This window comes from Bison bison, unplaced genomic scaffold, assembly GCF_000754665.1.
Source record: "Bison bison bison isolate TAMUID 2011002044 unplaced genomic scaffold, Bison_UMD1.0 scf7180017864376, whole genome shotgun sequence".
In the NCBI taxonomy this organism is placed as follows: Eukaryota; Metazoa; Chordata; class Mammalia; order Artiodactyla; family Bovidae; genus Bison; species Bison bison.
The window spans coordinates 13327196-13333592 of NW_011494948.1; the positions used below are offsets into that span (position 1 = coordinate 13327196).

The 6397-nt window shown below is 42.8% G+C and overlaps 1 protein-coding gene across 4 annotated transcripts in view; it reads right to left on the bottom strand.

The window, feature by feature from the left end:
- FAM154A (family with sequence similarity 154, member A) overlaps nt 1-6397 on the bottom strand; it is a 63118-nt gene that overhangs the window by 46036 nt on the left and 10685 nt on the right. The window lies entirely within an intron of this gene.

Genomic DNA, 6397 nt, shown 5'->3' on the forward strand with positions numbered 1-6397 from the left:
ACCCCCCCTCCCCCTTCCCCCCTCCATTCCCCACCCCCATCCCACTGCAGCCACCCAGGACCACTGAGAAGGTCTCTCCTGTGCCTGCTGTCTCCACCTTCCTCCCCCAACCTGTTCATTGTGGAGCTGACTTCTATTTTTCAGGTCCCCCCACCTCCTTCTCTATGCTCCCAATAGCTCATGCTAATATTTTTCTTCTTCCTCTACTTAACCTCATAGAAAACCAAGAAGAAAAGACCAATAAATGCAGACAATGAACCTTTCACTTCTCAGCTCTCTAGCATCAGCACTCCCATTATTTCAGAGTATATGGAAACAATGGAATAGAAAAATCAAGACATTCTATGAAAAACAAGTATCATATACAAATGTATATATACGGAATCTAGAAAAATGGTACAGATGAACCTATTTGCAGGGCAGGAATAAAGTCGCCAACTTAGAAAACAGACACAGGGCAGAGAGGGAAGTGGAGGCGGGCAAGAACTGGGAGAATGCCACTGACCTATACATATATTGTATGTGTGTGTGTGTGTAAGTCTCTCAGTCATGTTCAACTCTTTTTGATCCCATGAACTATAGCCCGCCAGGCTCCTCTGTCTGTGGAATTTCCCAGGCAAGAATACTGAAGTGGGTGCCATTCCCTTCTCCAGGGGATCTTCCCAACCCAGGGACTGAACCTGGGTCTCCTACATTGCAGGCAGATTCTTTATCTTTTGAGCCACCAGGGGAGTCCACGTGTAAAACAGAGAGCTAGTGAGAAGCTGGGTGTGTAACCACAATGAGCTCAGCTCGATGCTCTGTGATGATGTAGAGGGGTGGGAACAGAAGCTCGAGAAGGAGGCAATAAATGTACACGTGCAGTTGATTCACTCTGTTGTACAGTTGAAACTAAATACAACACTGTAAAGCAATTTATACTCCCAACTTAAAAAAGAGAAAAGAAAAAGCATGACACTCTACTATACACTCTCTTCCCAAAGCACCCCACAGTTCTACAAAGACCAAGACACTGCAGCACCACCACCAGCACGAAGTACCCTGGCTCAGCCTGGGCGCCCACTGCCCACCAGCTGCCCAGGGCAAACTCTTCAGCATACATTCCCCTCTTTCTCCAAGAACTTCTGCTTCACACAACAGGCTGTTCTTGCCTGAAACTCATTTATCCAACTGGACAGGGGGAAGGTGGCTTTTCCCTAATGGCACTTCCAAAACGACCTCACCAAGGGAAGGGGAAGGCTTCCGGACAGGAAGACATTGGGCCCAAACACCAGTAAAAACCTACTTCCCCGCCGAAATCTGGAGCAGTGTTACTGAGCCATGCTTGACTAGCAGAGGCAACACGCTCCACTGTAACCTGTCTTGCATGAATTATACATATGGTTGTCAATAAACCCAAACCAGGGACTGAAAGTGCTTGGTGGGAGGGAAGGAAGGAGTTAGGAAGCCGGAGAATTAGTTTCCCTAGGGCTCCAAAAGGGAAACAGGAGATGCTTCAGTTGAACTCCCTGTAACACCCTCTGGGTAGGTTTAAAAATACATCTCAGCAGCAGTTACCGGGCCTGCAGCCTGGGCTCTGTCCCCAGGGGCTCCGTGTTGGCAAATAGCAAGAGGAAGCGCAAAGACCTGAGGCAGCTGACAGCTGACAGTGTAAGTCAGGGTTTATGGAGGGAATGGGCTGAATAAGAACCCAGGGATCAGCTCCCCGCTCCTACCTTTCTAAGCGTGCAAGTGCCTCACACTGATATCTGTTCAAAGCTAAACCAGCTGCAGCAGGGAACTAGGACAGTCAGGCCCCTAGGCTGCCAAGAGAAATGGGAAGGCCCAGAAAACACTGGCTGATAACCAGTTAACTATAAAGTGGCTTTCATCAGAAAGTTTGTGTTCTCGAGGAGGGCTCCCAAGGGGAGGTGGCTCTCCTCATTCCCCAGAGAGCTGGAGTGGGGTTGGAGGCAGCCTGAGACCTTACAGCTCCATACAAACCTGTGTTCACTGATGGCTACCCAAGAGTTCAGCCCTGTTCGCTTCCAAGAACGTGTATCAGAAGATATCAGGTGGCAGGTGATGAGGAACAAAGCTGAATGCCCATGCTGCCCCACAGAGCCCTCCCAAGCCCAGAGCAGCCAGGGGTGCCTTCCTGACATGAGCCCGTCACACCTTGGAACCTGCACACCGAACACGAGACATTCTCTTCTGCTATTACTTCTGCTGTGAAAACCTTCCCACAAGGGCTGCCAGGCTCTATGATAACTAAAATGTACTTAATGCCCCCATTTCCTGCTGCTACAAGGAAAAAAAAAAAAAAACAGGACTTCCCTGGTGGCGCAGTGGATAAGAATCCACCTGACAACACAGAGAGTACAGTTCAACCCCTGGTCCAGGGAGATTCCACACGCCTCAGCAGCTAAGCCCATACACCACGACTAACTGAAGCCTTGCTTGCTAGAGCCCGTGCTCTGCAACAAGAGAAAGCCCTGTGCATGGCAATGAAGACCCAACACAGCCAAAAATAAATTTTTAAACAGAAAAGCACAGGTGACTGCCTACAACTAACCTCACCAATTCATGGACTTTTCCTGAAGTTGGTTTCTCAATAGCAAAAGGTGATGTAGCAAAATCCTCATTTACCATGTTCGAGGAACGAAATTGTTAACTGAATCTTCCTCTCCAACACAAAATTCAAGACAGTTTATGAAACATCATCAATGGATTGAATTTACTGATCAGTTATAACCAAGACATATGATCTTGGGGAGGGGAGCAGTGATCTACCTCTGAAGAGAGGAAAGTAGTTTAAACTTTAATTCATTTATCCTCCACCCAAAATTATTTATCATGGCTTAAGAATGAATTGAATCAGAATTTATGTTTCCTCATTATGTTTTTATGTTCAGAACATTTACTGAAATCTATCATTAACCACAACATAACTGCAGGTCCCCAACCTCTCATAATCTTACAGCCTTTAAGTTCATGTAAAAGAAAAATATTTTATCCTTCCCAGAAATTGCTCAAATTTAGTAGGTTGTGTGTGTTTTTTTTTTTTAAATAATACTCCCTTCTCTTCCTGGGGTACATTTCCTAGCTCCTGTGCCCATTTTGACTCTGAACCAAGAAAAAAAATGGTCAAAGATGTTAAGTTTCTTTTAGGTGCACAGTCATAAAAGTTATCTAGTATGGAAAGCCCTGAGTTAAACTCTGAGTTAAGTAAAGGTTAAAGAGAACCTGCTGGGAAGCCAAAACGATTTGACTTCCCATCATTAGGCAAAGTTAAAGGAAGGCATTTGACAAGAGTCTGGCAAGAGGAAGAACATAACATAACAGCTAACCAGGGTCATGAGCCTGGAAGAGGGAAAAGGATATTTTCATTATGATAAAGGGGCTACACAATACTTTGTTCAATCTCTTTTTAATCTTTAAAAAATGCTTAATTTTTGTATAATCCTGGCATGCTAGAGAATTTTTTTTTAATCTGGCCATCCCAATTTTCACATGGGATCCCAACCAGGGATCAAACCTATAGCCCCCACATTGGAAAAGTGAAGTCTTAACCACTGGACCACCAGGAAGTCCCTATTTTTAATGTTTAGCCGTGCAAACTTCAGAATTTGTTAATATACCCAAACAGTTGATCATATTAATAAGCAGAAATAATTTTAAGAGCTCCTGCCCAGAAATTAACCCATGCACTTATGATCAATTAATCTACAACAAAGGAACCCAGGATATATACAATGAAGAAAAGACAGTCTCTTCAGTAAGTGGTACTGGGAAAACTGGACACACACATGTAAAAGAATGAAGTTGGAACATTCTCTAACAATACATACAAAAATAAACTCAAAGTGGATTAAAGACCTAAATGTAAGACCAGAAACCGTAACATCCTAGAAGAAAACAATACTCTGACATAAATCATACCAATAGTTTTTTCAATCTGTTTTCAATCTCTCCTAAAGCAAAGGAAATAAAAACAGAAATAAATAAATGGGACCTGATTAAAGTTGAAAGCTTTTATACAGTTCAATGAAATGAAAAGACAACTTACAATATGGGGGAAAATATTTGCAAATGATATGAGCAGTAAGGGGTTAATATCCAACATATATAAACAGCTCATACAACAGAACAAAAAATTGATTATAAAACAGAAGAGCTGAACAGTCAACATTTTCCCAAAGACGACATGCAGATGGCCAACAGGCACAGAGAAATATGCTCAACATTGCTAATGATCAGGAAAACACAAATAAAAACCACAATGAGATATCACGGCAGACCTGCCAGAATGACTATTATCAAAATGAACGCAAATAACAAATGTCAGAGAGGAAGTAGAATAAAGCGAGCTCTCGTACACTGTTGGTAGGAATGTAAATTGGTGCAGCCACTGTGGAAAACAGTATGTAGGTTTCTCAAAAAGCTAAAAACAGAACTACCATATGACCCAGAAATTCCACTCCTGGGTATATATCTGAAAGAAACAAAAACCCTAATTCAAAATGATACATGCACTTCTAGGTTCATTGCAGCACTACTTAAACAACTGGCAAGATATGGAAGCAACCGAGTGTTCATTAACTAATGAACAGAAATTGTGTGGTGGGTGTATACCACACCTTTTCTGATACATACATACACACACAATGGAATACTACTCAGACATAAAAAAGAATAAAGTTTTGCCATTTGCAATAACATGGACAGACTTGGAGGCTATTATTCTAAAAGAAATAAAACAGAAAAAGAGAAATACTGTGTGATATCACTTACATGTAGAATCTAAAAAACATAACAAACTAGTGAACATAACAAAAAAGAAGCAGACTCAAACCAGTGGTTACCAGTGGCGAGAAAGAGGGAGGGGCAATATAAATAAAAAGAGGATGACTTTATAAATAAAAAGTAGGGGATTAAGAGGCGTAAACTATTATGCATAGAAATCTACAAGGATATACTGTACAATACAGTAAAGCTAATATTTTACAATAGCTATAATGAACTATAACCTTTAAAAGTTGTGAATCACGCTTCCCTGGTGGTCCAGTGGTTAAGAATCTGCCTTGCGATGCAGGGGACACAGGTTCTGTCCCTGGTCCTGGAGGATCTCACATGCCTCGGAGCAACTAAGCCTGTGTGCCACAGCTGCCGGGCCCACACTCTAGAGCCTGTGCTCTGCAACAAGAGGAGCCACTGCAACAAGAGGGCCGCACACCACACCCAGAGAGCAGACCCTGCTCACCACAACTAGAGAAACGCCCATGCCAGCAATGAAAACAGAGTGCAGCCAAACAGAGAATGTTTTTAAAAAGTTGTGATCACTACATTGTACACTTTTAACCTATATAATAGTATACATCAACTACACTTCAATTCAGGGAAAAAAACAAAGCTCCTCCTCTTGGCCCAAAGGCAATCCTTTCACCTCCCCCCCCCTAAATCTCCTCCCTCTTTCTCAAGGATCAGTGGTTCCACCTTTTCCTCTTACTGGCTGCTTTGTGTCAGTATTTAAACATGCTTCAGTCTCCCCCATTTTCAAAGAAAAACCATAAACAACCCTCACTGCAGTCCACTCCACATCTCTCCTCTAGAAAGTTATCATTGTTGGTTAGTTGCTAAATCCTGTCCAATCTTTAGCAACCCCAACGCAAAATTCAAGTTAGTTTGTGAAAGAATATCTATGGATTGAATTTACTGATTAGTTGTAACCAAGACAAGTGATCTTGGGGAGGGGGGCAGTGATCTACCTCTGAAGAGAGGAAAGAAGCTTAAAGTTTAATTCATTTATCCTCCAACCAAAAATATTTACTGTGGCTTTAGAGTGAATTGAATTAAAATTATATGTTTCCTCATTATGTTTTTATGTTCAGAACATTTACTGAAACCTATCACTAACCACAACATAACTGCAGGTTATGTTTCGAGGCATGTGAGGTTTCCTCCAATCAGGGATCAAATCCATGTCTCCTGCATTAGCAGGCAGATTCTTTATTGCCTCACACAACCATGTGTGACTACTGGGAAGACCATCAGTTCAGCTCAGTTCAGTCGCTCAGTCATGTCCAACTCTTTGCGACCCCATGAATCACAGCACGCCAAGCCTGCCTGTCCATCACAAACTCCCGGAGTTCACTCAGACTCACGTCCATCGAGTCAGTGATGCCATCCAGTCATTTCATCCTCTGTTGTCCCATTCTCTTCCTGCCCCCAATCCCTCCCAGCATCAGAGTCTTTTCCAATGAGTCAACTCTTCGCATGAGGTGGCCAAAGTACTAGAGTTTCAGCTTTAGCATCATTCCTTCCAAAGAAATCCCAGGGCTGATCTCCTTCAGAATAGACTGGTTGGATCTCCTTGCAGTCCAAGGGACTCTCAAGCGTCTTCTCCAACACCACAGTT